Consider the following 17,625-nt stretch of genomic DNA (forward strand, 5'->3'; position numbering starts at 1 on the left):
CCTACACTCTCAACTTTGCTTTAAGGTTGAGGATTGCCCACACCAGCCAGACTGGAGCTCCGAGTTCCCCTTACAGGGGAAATTCACCTCAGTCACCCACTAAATGTTCATTGTTAGAAACTAATAGTTGATATCTGATAAAGACATGATTAAAGGTATTATGTAAAGATATTCATTGAAAGGTGATGCATAAGACCAAAAAAAAAAAAAATGTGAACCTTCTCAAATAGCAAGAGGAACATCAGAAAAAGAGTGAGAAAACAAATAAATAGACCACCTGGTATAAAACATGCACACACACACTGCAAGAGCCAAAAAGCATTTTTTTGAAAGTGTATTTTATAATACTAAAGGCGATATTCACAATAAACACATAGTAATATCTATGTATCCAATAAAACAGCAACAACTTGCAGAAAACAGAAACTGCAGGTGAAGCAAGGAGAGACAGACAGAAATGCACAGTTAATAAACAACAGTAATACATTTTTCATAGCCCATCACAAATAGACAAATATCTGGGAAGGATCAAAGCTCTAAGTAACACAGTAATGTGCTCTTAGGGATATATGTAAAATTCTGAATTCCAATAACAGAGAATAAACCTTCTTTTTAAGTGCACATGAGGGATGCTTTAATTTTGTAAAGAATTGTGAGGGATGTCTGCTGACTCAGGCACTTGAGAAGTGCACGGGTTAACTTGTTCAGGCACACCTAAATCCAGGTGCCCAAACAGCAACTGGAGTCTCTCTCTTTCTCACGTGGTCCGGCTTTGTTCTTTTTTGGTTTGATCCTCAGGCAAGTTTTTTTCCAAGAGGTAGCAAAGAGGAGCATCTGAAGCTCTTCTTGCATTGTGTGTATCATTAAAGATTGTGACTCTGCCTTCTACCATCCACATCAGTCTCTAAGAAGTCTGATGGGCCATTTACTCATGTCTCCACCATCGCCCGGTCACTGAGATGAGCTACTCCTGTTGTTCAACCTGCGTCTTACATCAATCTCAAAAACAAGGTCACAAATCCATGTAACTGAAAGCCTCTCTAGCATCATGTAGACTAGGAGAGGTGGCTCCTAAGAGAAAATCAGGGGCTTTTGTATTATAAGAGAGAGAAAGGGGCAAACACAAATAAGAAATCTTCTGCCTCACTAATAACATGATAGATGAATACTGTATTAATGAAGCAGAAGGCAGGGGTAGAACTCATAAAGAAGTGATTGACTTGAACATGGAAGATAGTGAGTGGGCTTGAAAGCTTGAGTGGAGGATATTAGAAGTGGAAAGAACAGCAAGAGCCAATTCCCCTGCCTGGAAAGAGAGAAATGGTGGTTCAGTATAGCAGGGGGGCAGGGCAGGGGGAGGGGGAAGGAGAAGTTGAGGAAATGCTGAAGCAGGAGAATGGAGATGTGCATAGGTTTGGACCACAAAGGTCTCACGTGTCACTGAGCTAGTCACCTCCACCCCTCCTCGGCTCTGCTGGGAACCAGAGTGGGATCCTTCACTGACTGGCTTTCTGGAAGTTTCAACAGTGGGAAGCACAAGTAGAAAACAGTAGGGGGTGGGTAGTGGAAGCAGGACAGAGGCCAGGCTGTTTCTCTCTCGCTGTGCACTGAGTGGCCTCTCCAGCATCAGCTCTGTGGTCCCCATGGCTGAACTCCCCCTCCTGCCCCTTACAGTGGCCTCAGTTTCTGCTTCTAGCTCCCATCTCCTCTTTTCTTTCTGTGCTCTTCCACTAGCTGTAGAACCAATTCCTTCTCGAAGTCCCAACTATTTAGAAGCCTAGAATAGTTTCTTTTTTCCTCAGTGGACTATAACTAATATAGCAATACTGTTGAATTTGGACTCTCTCCTGTGTGCAACAGGAAGGGTCTTATTCTGGAGACTGATATGTCGGATTTATGCCTTAGAAAAACCCCTCAGGCTATGGTTGGGGAGAAATTGGAATAAGGATGATGAGTCAGAAGGCAAATGTTATGTAAGAGAGAGATGATGAGTGCCTGAGCTAAAGCAGTGATTGAGAGGGTTTATTGGCTTAATAATATATTTAGGAGGTGGCACTGTCAGGCTCTAATGACTAATTGGATGAGAGTGTTTGCACATAAGCATCAGCCATTTTAGTATGAGCCTGTGAGGAGTGTAAGGGAATGGCATGTTTTCCCCTCTGTTTCCCATCTTTTAAACGTCAAAGTCTAGTGTCCAATGATTTGTGTCTGGTTTACTGGTAGTGCAGCCTGAGAGCGCAATTATTAGGAAGGTCCTAGAGCTGGCCAAAGGAGGAGTTCTCTCTCAATGAACATATTCTTGGGGTCACATGTACAGGGGGAAGAACCTAAATGGAGAAACTGGTGGATCTCTGGCCTTTCTAGCTTTAGAATGAATCAGAGAAGACACTCAGATTTCTCTTCCAAACCTAAAAAGCTCAACTATCCCTGTCCTGATTATCTCTTGCTATGTAACAAGCTCACCTAAACCCCAGAGGTTTAAATCTCATGATTTTGTGGCCTAAGAATTCAAGCTGAGCTCACCTGGGTGATCCTTTTATACAAAAGAGGTCCCTTGGTGGTATTCAGCTGATACAGAGGCTGGGCTTGGCGGATCCAAGATGACTTGACTTATGTGCTGGTACCTTGTAGGGATGGCTGGACAGCTGGGCTTAGCTGTTGATCAGTACACCTACACACAGCCTCCTCATCATAGTAGTGTCAGGATAGTTAGACACCTTAATAGTGGCTTAGCACTCCAAATGTGACACAGTAGAAGTTACAGAAACATGTATAACTAGACACAAAGCACACTTCTGTGTTAATCCATCATTGGAACCCTTCACAGCCCCACCCAGAGTCAAAGGGAGTGGCCACAGACCCCCCCACCTCAAACTCTTGAAGGACGGATTGTCAAAGAATTCAAGGCCATATTTTAAAACTACTACCTTCCCTTTAGACACACACCTTTTATCTAAATTCAGTTCTAGAGATAGCTAGAGAACACCTTGCTCAACCCACACTCAAGCGATAATGTGAGTTTGGCAAAATATAGTTACACAAAGTTAAACAATTTTCTCAACTCCCCAGGATTCTCAGAGCCTTGAAAAGCCTAATATGTATGGGGACTCTCCAAGAGTAAGATAGGGTATGTGTCATCTCCCAAAGTATTTTGACATTGGAATGTCCTAAGACTAGTCTTCTGCATAAGACATCTTGAAAATGCTGACTTAGGCAATGGTTGAAACAAAGAGAAAAGGAACAGACATCATCTCTTTTTTTCTAGAAGTTTGAGAAGCAAGAGTAAAATTTTTAAGAATAAAGTAGACATGGTCTTCTATGATGACTTAAGAAACTGGAAGTCACCTAAAGCTGAGTAGGCAACACGAGTATTATCATACGCTTCAGAAGCAAGCTCATAGACGCCCAGTTCATACAGAAGGAAAAATAAGTACCTGCTTAAAGAAATATTAGTCATAAACTACCCAGAGTATTTTACAGGCTTTTTATTCTTTCTGAATATCTTAATTAAAATTTAAAATGACTGATAATGTTAGCTTCTTTGAGAACTACAGGAGCATCCATAGAGGCCCATGGAAAGCACAGTGTCCTGTGATCCTTTCTGAAAGTAAAACAATACCATAAAAAAGTAAGATATTAATTATTTATTATAAGGCTATAAAAGAAGCCAAGGAAGGTATAGGGCCTCATATAGGGCCTCCTTTGCTTTGGGTATTTGGATTGGCAGGTTACAGGACAGAAGGGAAATAACTTTGAAATTACAGGAAATCAGAGACAGGAAATTTTCGTTTTGGTCAAGAAGCCATAATGCCTTTTGGTGAGCTCCATTTGATAAGCCTCAACAATAACTGAAGGGGGTAGGGGACTCCCTATTAAGCTGTTTCAGGACTTAGATATATTCATCTGGAAAGATATATGGCTTCATATTACTTTCAGCATATTAAGGTGCCATTCCCAAACAAGATGATCTACGGTATTCATCATTCACAACTCACTCCCATACAGATTGGGAACAGTACCCCCAAAAAGATCCTACCATCTAGCCAACATGCAAAATACAAAGATCCGAGGAAGTCTGGTTTTGATTTAAGGACAGGACAAGGCTGCAGGAAGCAGGCCCCACACTCAGAGGAAGGACTTCTAGGCTCTTTCTGAGTCTTGATGGGGCTGGACTCGGGGGGTGGCGAGGGAAGAGCTAGGACCAGGCTCGGGACAAGCAGGCCCTCAAGCAGCATGATGAGGTGCTCAAGCCATCAACCCCTTTCTCTTTTCATCCTTGCTGTGTGGATAGCTTTGTGTTGCTGTTCCCATTCAAACAATGAGAAGCACAGGGACAGGGGACCAGTTGATACTTGCAAAGCCGAGTATTGGTGTCATGTTTTTTCCATTTGCTGAAAGGAGTGATTTCTGTATACCCCCTTCACCATTTCTCTGTTTCCCTCATTCTTTTAGCCGCGTCCTTAGGGATCACTGGGCCACCGTTTCCCAAGGCGGGGGACAGTATCTCCTCCAGGGTTTGCAGAATGATTGTAGATTATAGATAGTGGTAGGCAAGGTATAAACCCACTTTGGCTTGCATGGTGAGAAAGGGAGTCCCTTTTGAGTACTCACCTACCCTTCTGATAACATTAAGGGGGTGTCTAGCATTTGTTGATTTCCCTTTTGCCTTCCACACTGGCTAGGAGTTAGCCAGAATTTAGTAAATTGTTTTGTTTACATTCACCCATTTTTAGTGACTTTTTAAGGTGTGATTCCAATGTTTCATTTAGAGCAATGATGTGAAGCTTCCTGATGAATAAATTTAAGTTCTTTTTTTTAAAGAAGGGGGATGATTCAATTCAGATACAAAATACTTCAAGCAGTTCAGGTGACGAGAAAATAGGACAAAAATCAAGAAGGTAGGAAGCAGGTGATTGAAATGTAAGAAGTCCTAAACTGGCAGGACCCAGAAAATTAACATTTAGAGGAATTGAAGTCTTGAGGTCTTAAACTGCCACAGTCACCTAAATCAACTTATATCTCTTCATTTGGCAATTTATTTATTTGGATTTTTGTTTGGTTTGGTTTTGGTTTTTGCTTGCTTGTTTCCATCTTGAAAAGTCTGACACTGTGCTTCAGGTCGGCTCGCCTCTCAGTCCAGACTCCTCTCCATGCTCCTACGACTGTAACACCCTTTGCGTCAGGAGAGAGAGGACCCAGTGGGAAGTGGCTGCAGTGTGTACACAGATCCCACATGCAGTGGCAGGTGACAGAGTAGCCAAGCAAAAGGAGCTTAGACAATATTGGGCTATTATTTGTCACCTAACAAGAAACCTTAAGCAAGGCTTCTGATGCAAAGAGATGTCAAGATTTGCCCAAATCAATAAACTTTAAAAACATTCTGAGTACAACCATAAGTAAGAGATCTTCTGTGGTATTTTAGGGGTTGCACCAAATAACTCAGGTAGAAGCAAATATCTATTTCCCCTTCATTTCCCAGTGATGCCACCCATTTAGCCTCAGGGGAGGGGCGTGACACCTGCTATCATATCAACAGGGAGTAGATGAGACAAGGGGATGGAGGGAGGGGTCTGCAGTCGGGGGTGTGAGCTGGGCAGCATGTGGCAGGTGGGAGCCAATGCAGAGCCAGGCAGGGGGGATGGGGCCAGCTTGCAAGGTGGGACTTGAGACATATACTTAGGCCATCAAAGGTAGAAACGTGGACAGAGTAGCTGGCTCCAGGTTCCAGGTAAGGAGCATAAGCAGGGTGGAGCTCAAAACCTAGCCCAGACCTATAATGTCTCTGCGTATCTGTCTAGCCTCATATTGTACCAATTTTTTTATTAAAGTATAACAGATACAAATTAAAGGGTGTACATTTTAAGCATGTAGTTTAATGAATTTTCCCAAACTGAACACACCCATGTAACCAGCCTCCCAATCATGAAACAGCTTATGGCTAGCACCCTAGTAGCCCCTCATTACAGGCTTCTAGTCATTAACTCTCCAAAGGAGAACCACAGCTCAGCTTTGGCATCTTCTATATGCACATTTGTGTAAGTGTACCTGTCTGTGTCTGATTTCGCTCACTTATCCTTACGTTTGCGAGACTCCAGTGTACTGCTGGGCATAGAGGCAGTTCATTCATTCTAATTGCTGAATAAAACAATCCAATGTGAATGGGCCACAATTTATTTATCCATCTTTGTGTTGATGTGCACTTGGGTAGTTTCCAGTTTGGAGATATTACCAACATTGCTATTATGAACATTTGAGTACATGTGTACAAATGCACAAATGTACGTCTTCCTGTGAGGTATTTTCCCAGGAGGACAATGGTCAGGTCATAGGGTCCAGCCAATTTTACACTATTCTTTTGCTTGCTCCCTTTGCTTCCCTCCTCAGGGTCTTCCCACACCGACCATTTACTATTCTTGGTACAATCCCCACCCCCAGCCCTTCACCTGGCTAGTCCCCACTTGTATTGAGATTTGGCATAAAACAACACTTCCTTAGGGAACCCTCCCCAAAACCTCCTGTTCTGCACACTCCATACGTTACTAGGCTTCCTCTTTGTAGCCCTAAGAACAACCACTATGTAATCCTCCACCTCATGCTGCCTCCCTGTGTTGACCATAAGCTCTATGGAGAGAGCATGTGAATGTTCTACTGAGTCTCCAGAACCCAGAATAGTGGTAGCACAATAGTGAGTTTTAAATAATTATTTACTGGATGTGACTGGCACACAAGGGCAGCTCCCTTCTAAGCAGCCAAGGCTTCAACTGACGGAGTACATTGAATTCTTCAGAGGAATCTTCCAGTATCCTTATAGATGATGAGCATCATGTTGATTAGCTCCTTCCTCAAATCTCCCTTATGATGAACAGATTTGTTTCCAGGGCCCAGGCCACAGCTAAGTCTGCAGGTGGAAGACAAGACACCCTTGTATGAGGAATATGGGGAGGGACACAGGTTTCTCAAGTAGCCTTTCAAAGCAGGGTCTGCTTCCAAGTGAAGTGAGTGCAGTTTGCTCAGAGGGAAGTCATCTCCAACCTCTTTCTCCAGCTTCTCCCTTTACTCTGAGGACATTTTCTTCTTTTCACCCCTTCTCTGGACTGTAACAGCTAGTATCCCACCAAGCCTGAAAGTATTGGCAGACCCTTCGCCCCCACATCATGGCAGCCTCCATTCCTTGTTGGCATTAAGACTCTAATCCATACAAAGATGTTAACATTTAAGAGCTCTTTCATGAGTACAAAAACCAAAACACAATTTTAGAAATGTCTTTTCAGATTTATAAACCCAAATTAATTTTTAATAGAAGTCAGTGATTGATATAAGTAGCAACAATACAAACACACAGCATAAATGTGAAATAAATATGGGTATTTATTTCTATGTGCCTAGATATTTAGAGCAACCACTCTTGTATCATGAGACTTTCTGTGAGTGCTTGGGACTGGACAGCACCACAAGGCACTCAAAAAAGGAAGAAGTGGAATAGTGATTAGTAGTTGGAGACACTGTTCTTGGCTAACCAACCCCTCCCCTAAGGCTGGAAGTATGGGCAGAAATGGATGCTGGGGTTGACAAGTCTCATGAATGGGCATGCCATGGCCTCCCTCTTCATCACTGCATTCCAACCAGTGTTCTCTTACCATATGAGGGTGCCATTCTGCTACTGCCATTAACTGTAAAGAAAGAATCAGTCTCATAGAGGGTGATGAGACCGTAGTCAAGAAAAGTTTATGGTATACAATGCTTTTCTATTTTATGAGAAAATACAGATATTAGGGTAAGAGATTAAATAATGCATGTATTTAGAATCCATTATCTATGCATAATATTATTTACTAAAGTGCTAAAAATTTACCATTTTTTTAAAAAAAATGAAACATCAAGTAACCAAAAGTAATGAAGAGAATAAAGAAGGATTTTAACTTTAAGGAATAAGGAAGGATTCAGGACATACTGCATCTTTGTATTTCTAGCTTAAAAAATCAGTGCTGATTGATCTACTGGTTCTTTCAAAAAAGTAGAATACCGGAAGACAAACTTTCCCTTCCTCCCACTTTGAAGGGTGTATATTCACCTCCCAATTGACAGGACCTGATAACCATGATTTGTCTACTCCAGGGGCATCTGGGTGGCTCAGTGGTTGAATGTCTGCCTTTGGCTCAGGGTGTAATCCCGGGGTTCTGGGATAGGGTCCCCCAGGGAGCCAGCTTCTCCCTCTGCCTATGTCTCTGCCTGTCTCTGTGTATCTCTCTCATGAAGAGATAAATAAAATATTTTTTTTAAAAAAAGAACTTTATGGGGATCCCTGGGTGGCTCAGCGGTTTAGCGCCTGCCTTCGATCCAGGGCATAATCATGAAGTTCCAGGATTGAGTCCTACATCAGGCTCCCTGCATGGAGCCTGCTTTTCCATCTGCCTGTCTCTCTCTCTCTCTCTCTCTCTCTCTCACTCTCTCTCTCTCATGAATAAATAAATAAAATCTTTAAAAAAATAAAAAAGAACTTTATTGAAGTATAATTTGTTAGACAAGTATTTGCTTGAAACCATTACAATGGTGATCTAGGTCAACCCCTAGTCAAGCAGGGAAGAGGATGATTTTGCTGTAAGTGGCCCTTTCCAAACTCCCTTCTGATTTTTGTTTGTGTTTGTTTGTTTGTGGTATAATCAAGTGATGAGCTCTATTTGGCTGGAAATATAACATTGGAAAAGGTACACAGGTGCTTACCTACAGCTATAGGTCAAGAGAGGATACTCAGGATTTCTGAGAACAAAGTCCAGAATACCTTATATCCTCTATGCTCCAGGCTTGGTATGCATTAACTTATATTATTAAAATATAAAAATAATGAAATAATCTAGACCTGAAAGGCACTAGCTCAAGGGCTAAGCTAGATAGACCCACAGTCCCTTTCTCACAATTGGCAAGTTAAAAAAAAACTATGAAAAGTAACAGTTTTATCATAACTCATTTGGCTACTTGAGATTATTTATACTCTTTACTGACCTCACCTAGTGGAAATATTCCCTCTGCAGGAATGCTTCCCCGTTTGGTGGAGGGTGCTGCTCAGATACTGCTCTGGCTGTTACTTCATATGGACAATAATACTTCTCTCAAATCCAAAGCTGATTTCTGAAACACATCAGGCCCCAAGGATTTCAGACAAGGTAACGTGTGTGAGTCTGCCCTATATCCAGGAGGATACAGTCCAAAGAATCAAAGCTCAAAGAATCAAAGTCCAAAGAATCAAAGCTCAGTGGGTATCCAAAGTGAAAAGGTTCCAAGCAGAACAGATGGAAAGTCCAGGACCATCTTGCAAGGAAGATGCCAAGAGAGATAGTAGGATGTAGAAGCTGAAAACTAGAATACTTCCACTTCACAGACCAGATTCCATCCCAAGAGACATGGACGCATGTAGAGATTTTCCCAGGCCACTAACAAAAGTTGGCTCTCCATATCCCACGTTCCAGGCAGTCAGCATGGCCACCATCCTCATATGGCCCCACACCCTCATCACCACTGCTGGGCTTGCTCACCTTCAAATGTTTGCATATTATTAATCATAATGATGAAAGCTACACCTTGAGATGCTTTCAGTGTGTGCTGTATCTTCAATGTCCATGCCCACACTGCCCAGCTCAGGGCCTGGCACTTAATAAACACTTAATAAATGGGCTCAATAAATCTTTAATGAACATGTACAATATGTTACTCTTCATAATGGGGTTTTATATGCATTATCTTATTGAATCTTCAAAATGACCCTGTGAGTCAGGCAAGTGAAATGAATCCCAAGGAGGTTAAGGTACTTGCCCACGATCATAGCAATCAAACAGTTCTGCTGGGACTTGCACCAAAGTTGTCTGGTTAAAAATCCTATTCTTCTTTGGCATCATGTGCTTTCCTCCTATGTAGACCAAACTCTCAGAATGGAAAGGGGTCTGGGAAAGATGTCTGGTCACAGGAAAGATCTGGCAAGAAGAGAAGCAGCTGATGAGCTATTAGCAGGTATCTGCTAATAAGTAGGGCCATGGGGAAGGGGTGTTATTATGCCCTCACCTTGTCTATCTGCATGGGAGGTTAATCTGGCAAGAAGTCCAGGCCTGCCAGGAGGAGGGGGGGGTGCCATGAATGCACCACATAAAGGTCATAGAGGGACCAGAGCCCATTCCAGGGCACCCAGGATCCCAGCACCACCAAACCCCTCATCTGCCTATGTGGAGCTGATCTTGGGACCAATGAAGGGATGGAGACTTCCAAAGTTTAATGGAGAAAGCAAGGACTACCTGACAGGAAGACAGTGGAGACGGTGGGACTAGCACCCACATCAGGTGATGAGATGCTGAGCTTGCTGCCAGAACCCCCATAAACAGCCTCCAGAGATGAACCTGCCCGAGGTGAGGACGCCGCCTCTCGCTGTGAGAACAAGTCTGGGAGGGAGGTACTGGCCCCGCATGAAGTCATCCCAACACTCCTCCAGGGGAAGCATGATTCAGCCTGGGTCCCCATTGCCCCCCCACCCCCACCCCTGCGGACATTTCCTGACCTCCAGAGAAGGGTGCTGGGTCTGAAGGCAGAGGGGTGAGCCCATGTCCTGGGATCCTTCACATTCTTCAGTGATGAGCAGGGTCTGAGGAGCCCACCCCTGCTCCTCAGCTGTACACAGCAGAGAAGGGAGCAGGTATTTCACACTCAGGATATCTCTTTTTTCCAGCAACATCACCTGGACCCCCCTTCCCTCCTGCAAGCTACTCAAAAGCTGGTCAAAATTGTGCTGTGTGAATTCCAGGTCAGGCCTCTAATTCCCTGGTAGAGACAACAGCATAGGCCTCACCACGATATCCTCTTCTATTCCCGGCCTGACCCAGGCCAACCAGGAGGAGAAGCTTCAGGGAGCCTTCTTGTTTCTTCCCTACTTAGGAACTCCTGCCCTGCCTCTTCATCACAGAGCCCCAGACTGTGTTTTCCTGTGGGTGCTATGCTCACCACAAGCCCATGTGCTTTACAGACGCGGTTCGTATGATTAGGTGAATGTCAGGATCACCTGCACTTCCAGAAGTTTGTTCAATGCAAAGTCCTTGGGTCTATGCCAGACTTGCCAAACCAAGACATTGGGATGGAGGATAAAGCCCTGGAATCTACATTTAAACAAGCTCACCCGTAGATTCTAATGTAGATGCACAGAACATTCTTAGAGAGATAACTTTTATAGATTTGGTATATTTGGGTTTTAATATTTCTATTTATTTGTGTGAGAGAGAGCATGAGTGTGGGGAGAGAGAGAGAAGCAGACTCCCCTGATGAGCAAGGGGCCCTATGCAGGGCTCGGGCCCAGGACCCCGGGATCATGACCTGAGAGGAAGGCAACTTAACCAACTTACCAACTTAACCACTTAACCAACTGAGCCACCCAGGCACCCCTAGACTTGGTGTATTTGTATCATTCCCTCCTCTTGGCTGTGGCACCCAAGGCTGCACTCTGCTGCCAGGCTTTATTTAACTAAATAAGCAGAGCTTGGATATTTGTGGTGATCAGAATAACATCCCCTCCCCTCAAATGTCCATGTCCTAATCCACAGGATTGAGGGAATCAGGGTGCAGGTAGGTGTAAAGTGCCTGATCGGTTGAGCTTCAGATAGTGCAATTATCCTGGATTATCTGCATGGGTCCAATGTAATTACAAGGGATCTTGAAAATGGAAGGAGACAAAAGAGGTTAGAGTGGTTTGATGTGCTGATGATGATGGAGGAAGGTGGCCAGGAGCCCGGGAATGCAGGAGCGTCTATAAGCTGGAAAAGGCAAGGAAACCAATTCTCCTTGGAGCCTCCAGGGAAGAAGAATACAGCCCTGGATTAGATTAGCTCAATTAGACCCATAATAGATTTCTGACCTATAGAGCAGTAAGGTAATAAATCTGTGTTGTTTTAAGCCACTAAATTTGTGGTTAATCTGTGAGGTCAGCCATTGGAAATTGATATAATACCAAAGACTGGACTGCCACATTCAGGAAACCTTGCTGGGTTCCATGTGTAGGGGGCCTTATGACTCCGTGGTGCCATCAGTATGTCTGCCATCTTCGGTGCCTAAAAGACAGAGGCCTAAGACAGGAAAGAGGTCTCTGGATGAATTTCCATCTACCTCATGAGGATAATACTAATAATCATAATGGCGAAGAGGCATTAAATGTTTGCTATGTGCTGACTGTTCTACATCTCATTTAATAATCAAAACCATTAATGCAATGCCTTGTTTTCAAGTAAATTTTATTATTTATTTATTTATTTATTTATTTATTTCAAAGATTATTTATTTATTTGAGAGAAAGAGGTGGGGGGGTATGACAGGGGCAGAGGGAGAGGGAGACAGAGAGAATTTCTAGCAGATGCCCCACTGAGCACAAAGCCAAACATGGGGCTTGATATCACAACCCTGAGATCATGACCTGAGCTGACAGGGACATTCATGTGAGATTATCCCAAGTGTTCTGGAAAAGATTCAGGGATTTTAAGGCTGGGGTCCAGACTCTTCCTCTCCATCAGCCACTGATACACTAGGTAACCTTGAGCAAGACACTTGATCTCTTTCCATCTCACCTGAAAATAGAAATGATGACTCCAACATGTCCCCATCTTACCTGGCTGCTATGAAAACCCAATGAGATCATGTTTGTGAGCCTGCTCTGGGAATTACAAAAACAGCACACCCTTATGGAATCTTATGATGGCTATTATTTAATTTTTATAACTTGAGGTGAGTGTGGTTCATTATTGCTGTAATTAGTAATAATTATTCTACTAAACCACACCAGAGAAGAGAATGTTCTCTCAGTGGCTTCTTCAGCAGGATCTGTTGTGTAAGCATTAATAAAAAAAGAAAGAAAGAATGAAAACCACTCAACAAAGCTGCAATGTTCTGACATATTACTGTGCAGAATGTCCTATTTTTTCCATTTTTAGAAAAAGAAAATTTGAAAGAATAGCACCTTGAACATTAGGGTAAGATCTGATTCTGCATGAAAGGATTCCCTTTTTTTTAAAAAAGATTTATTTATTTATTTATTTTTATTTTAGAGAAAGAGAGAGAGCAAGCATGCATGTGCCAGTGAGCAGGGGAGGGGCAGAGGGAGAAAGAGAGAGAGAATCTTAGGCAGGCTCCATAGTCAGTGCAGAGCCTGAGGTGGGGCTTGATCTCATGACCCTGAGATCATGATATGAGCTGAAATCAAGAGTCAGACGCTTAACCAACTGAGCTACCCAGCACCCCAAGGATTCTCTTAAGTGAAAATATACTTTCAAAAATGACTTTTCATCAGGGATCTGGAAGCAAGCTCAGTGTGACCACCATGTTGACTCCAGTGGGACGTATGAGGCACGTACACCCTAGAGATCAAGGTGGGAGGCACCCAAAGAGCACCCCATGTGGAGGATGGCTCACCACCATCCACAGGGTGCAGGGCCATTGCCAAGTGTCCAGAGTCACCAGGGGCCCCTAGGATCTACCACAAAGCTCCAGAACTCCTAGGACAAATTACTGAACCAGATTCAAGTCTGTCATTTCTTCCTTCATTCCTTCCTTCCCTCTCTTTTTTTCTTCACTCTCTCCTTCCTTACATTTCTTTTGACTCCCACAGGCACAGTGTTACCTACCCCGGCTGTTTCATGAACCTTGTGGTCACGCCACCCATGCTGGATTGAACTGGATATTTAGAACCTCACCTCAGGCACAGTCCCCACTAGGAATGGTGGTAATAAGGACAGAAGAGTAGTGCTACCGCTCCTGAGCCATGTCTCCCTTGATTGTTATAAACTAATATTTGGAGGCAACTGTCTCCTATTTCTCTGTACTTCATTGATGCGACGCCTAGACAAATGTTGACATTGCGTAGGAGTCCTTAGGTATTCCAGAATCTGGTGAATGTTTTTAATGAGCATGGGTATGTTTTCCACCAAGCTCTCCTTGGGCAGTTTTTAGTGACTTGTCAACAGATCCCACATTTAATTGAAAATAAAAGAACTAACATGGATTTTTAAAATCTTAATACTAATTCTAAAGCCAGTGAATGTTGCTGGTGGGGGTAGGTTTGGTACATCCTCTCTGGAGAGCAACGTGTGTCAAAAAGCCTTACTGATGTTTTTGCCCTAAATCTAACAAATTAAATTTTAATTATAATTTTACAAGTGATACTGCTTGTAAAAATGTGTCCTCATAATTATGGATGTGCACAAAGATTTGTCTTCAAGGATATTTATTGTGTGATTATAATAGAGAAGATCTGGAAACAACATAAATGTACAATAATAAAGCCTCATTAAATACATTATGATACAATCAAAAAATGGAACGCATTTGCAACCCTTAAAAATTAGCTATGGAGGAGAACGAACAACACAAAAAGTGCTTATGATCCATTAGAGGATAAACAGTTTTAAAAAGTCTGTGTAGTCTAATCGAATTTTGTCAATTGAAAAAAATGCTGAAAAAGAAACTCCCTCAAGGAGCTCAGTAAATAAATGAATGAAACATGACATCACCTCCCACGTCCAGTACTTCTGCCGAAGCACTGTTCATATCACCCATGAACAAACATGGGAATTCCCTCCTTGGGTGCTACCACCTTGGCTTAAAAATCCTAACATTTGTGGATCTGGCTTTCTGAATGTCATCCTTACCTCCCTCCCAACCCAGACTCATGATTCCTTCCTGCCTGCCCTGCTTCTCCTAGTGCTTTGTCTTCTTCCTCCTATCCAGACTCCCCTCTTCCCTGGCTACCTCAGCACCCTTCTCGATATCCACACTGTCGAGACTTCCTTATTATGGACCTCACCTCCTAAAGGTTTACAGAAAAGGGTGACAACTAAGAACCAGATGCTCCCACCTGTCCTCTCATATCCATGGCAAATATTGCTAAGTGATCAGGCCATCTCTAGCTCTAGCTGGGCCAATGAATTAATGACATGTTGCTAGGGAGAGGATTGGCCTCTGTTGCTTAACACACTGTTGGTTCTGGTAGTAGGCACTGTGGTAGGCAAATAATGAAGATATTTGGATGTGGGAGGAACAAATGAAACCACAGAAAAGTAACATATACTAAACACCACATGCCAAGCTTTGGTCTTAAGCAGCTAATGTGAATTATTTCTAACCCTTAATCTTCACAACCATCTACAAGGAAGTTACTGTTATTACACCCATTTCATAGATGAGGAAATTGGGGCTCAGAGAGGTGAGTACCTACATAGGATCACTTCGCTAAGAATTGGTACTAGTCCAAATTCAGGTCCAGAGTCTTCTCTTTAACCATTATGATATTGCCTTAAGGTCTTTAATAACCAACTGATTTCATGGGGTCTTGGGAATAAATGTCTAGTTGGAGGCCTATGTGAGAGTTCCCAGGATATTCCCTTTTTCTGAAATTGCCCTGGGAGAACATTCACTCATCCTTAGACATCTAAGTCACTTCTTACCATCTGTCTGAAGTTTTCTCTGATTTATTTATGCCAGCACTTTTTGTACCTCATCCTATGCCTTCACTCGCCAGCCTGGAGTGCAAGTCTGTGTTCTGTTGTAGGTCTTCTTTGTTGCATTATGACTTCCTTAGGAATAAAGTCCCATAACTTTCTCATTTCTTAATTCTCACAGTTTAGCAAAGTATCCAGCCCTTGCCAAGCCATGCAGATAAATTAATATGGTCTATACTTCCATGATACGCCTTTCTAGGCAGATTATCACAACTTAGTACTTCTCAAAGATAGGCTAAGTTGTAGTTTGTTTTTTGACTGGATACTTACAGTCTTTAGTGGGGACTGTTAGCACATCAGAATGAAGAAGTTGAGAAAATGAGGACTCCCCAGAAGATACAGTACTGCAATCTTCTCTGGACGTATATTTCATGAAGAGGCCTCGCCCAGAGAATGAGTGTGAGCATTCTAGTTCTCTCCTAGTAAGGTAACAAGATGCTGTATTTAAATACCATTCACCATGGCATCCCCGAGCAGAGTTTCTCTGCTACTGAGCTTGTGAATCACCTGCCTCCAGCCCTTCTAGTTGCTTTGATCAAGGGAGGTTTGGGAGGCCACAAAACTGATTCTGTGGCAGGAAATCAGCATTAACTTCCTCCAGCTCCTTCTAACCAAAGGACTCTGTGGGGCTCCAAAGTGCTCACGGGCTTGCCAGGAGAGTCGGACAGACACAGTAATGCAATGAGAAAGCTGTGAAGGGCAAAAGTTACATTCTTTTAAAAAGTGGGGAAAGCTTCGGACTTAAGTAAAAGAAAGTGGACCTAAAGCATACATGAATATGGAATTTGTGCCAACCTGCTCAGGATGGGCCATCAGGAGGCATGACATGATGTCCTTTCAGCTGACACCTATGTGAACTAAATGATGCTATGGCCTGAGGAACAAGAGATGTGACCCACGATGAAGCCCTCCTCATCTCAGGACCTGGGTTTCTTCACTGTAAAGTGAAGCAAGCTGTAGGATCACCTTGCCTTCTTCCTTCTCAAATGTTCTCATGCATTTTGGGAACCCTCTGAGTGATAACATCTAAATGAGGTCTCTGATTTTACCCATTAGTTTTTAGGGATAAAAGATAAAAATTTCAACTCTAACAAGGGTTTATTTTTTAATTTAATTTATTTTAATTTTTTTCTAACAAGGTTTTAAAAGGACTTAAGTAATATGTTTTACTTTATTTTTTAAAAAAGATTTTACTTATTTCTTCATGAGATGCATGAATAGAGGAAGAGACATAGGTAGAGGGAGAAACAGGCTCGCCACACAGATCCTGATATGGAACTCGATCACAAGACCCCAGGATCACAACCTAAGCTAAAGGCAGACACTGAACCACTGAGCCATCCAGGCTCCTATGTTTTGCTTTAATGATAGACAGGAGAGGAAACATCTCCATCTTAGTGAGGGTCCACAGAATGTGAAGTCAGTCATTTATGATGATAGAGCTATACTTCAATCATAACCCTTGTCCCAGCCTGGCTATAGTCTGCATCTCTCTGCTCCAAGATGTATGTCTAACTCACGTCTGGATGTAGCTATCGCTGTATCTTGGGCAGTGGGTGACATCAGAGAGGTGTTTAGCAGATAAACAGTGAATTGCATTGAGTAGACTAGAAATCTACTTTGAAACACTTTCCTATTAGACACCCACCCTTGCATTTCAGATGGGTTGAAGACCTCTTTACTAACATGAGCTGGTTCTCAATCATGAGGTGGTTTTGATGGCACAAGATAAAGAGGCCTCTGGCTTCCCAGAAATACAGGGGGAATGGGAGCATTAGGAATGCCCAGCTTAGCTAAGGTATCTTTCCAGTAAATGGTAGAACAAAATAAAAAATAGTTCTGTCAGACTCTGAATCTTTGGTTTTCTACTATGCAAAGGAGATTTTTTTCCCCCATAGTCACAGAAAGCCCAATGTTCTAGGTGTAAACTAAGTCAACAGAAGCAATTTGAAGATGCCCAATACTTAGGACCCTACAGATAGTTTCTCTGTTAAAACGTAGAGGGACATTTGGCAATACCAAAAGATCATAGAAATCATTGGAATCCCAAAGAAAGATCTTGCCTGCCCCTGATATGAGTAAAATGGGCCATCCATCTCCTCTACACATGTTC

The 17,625-nt window shown here is 42.8% G+C and overlaps 1 long non-coding RNA gene across 1 annotated transcript in view; it reads right to left on the reverse strand.

The window, feature by feature from the left end:
- Positions 1-358: 358 nt before the first annotated feature.
- Positions 359-17,625, reverse strand: part of LOC102151514 — a 190,194-nt gene continuing 172,927 nt past the window's right edge. The window contains exon 7 of the long non-coding RNA XR_005374106.1: positions 359-6,898. This is a non-coding gene — a long non-coding RNA (uncharacterized LOC102151514). The remainder of the gene's footprint in view (positions 6,899-17,625) is intronic.

The sequence above is a fragment of the Canis lupus genome, chromosome 19, assembly GCF_011100685.1.
Source record: "Canis lupus familiaris isolate Mischka breed German Shepherd chromosome 19, alternate assembly UU_Cfam_GSD_1.0, whole genome shotgun sequence".
NCBI lineage: Eukaryota > Metazoa > Chordata > Mammalia > Carnivora > Canidae > Canis > Canis lupus.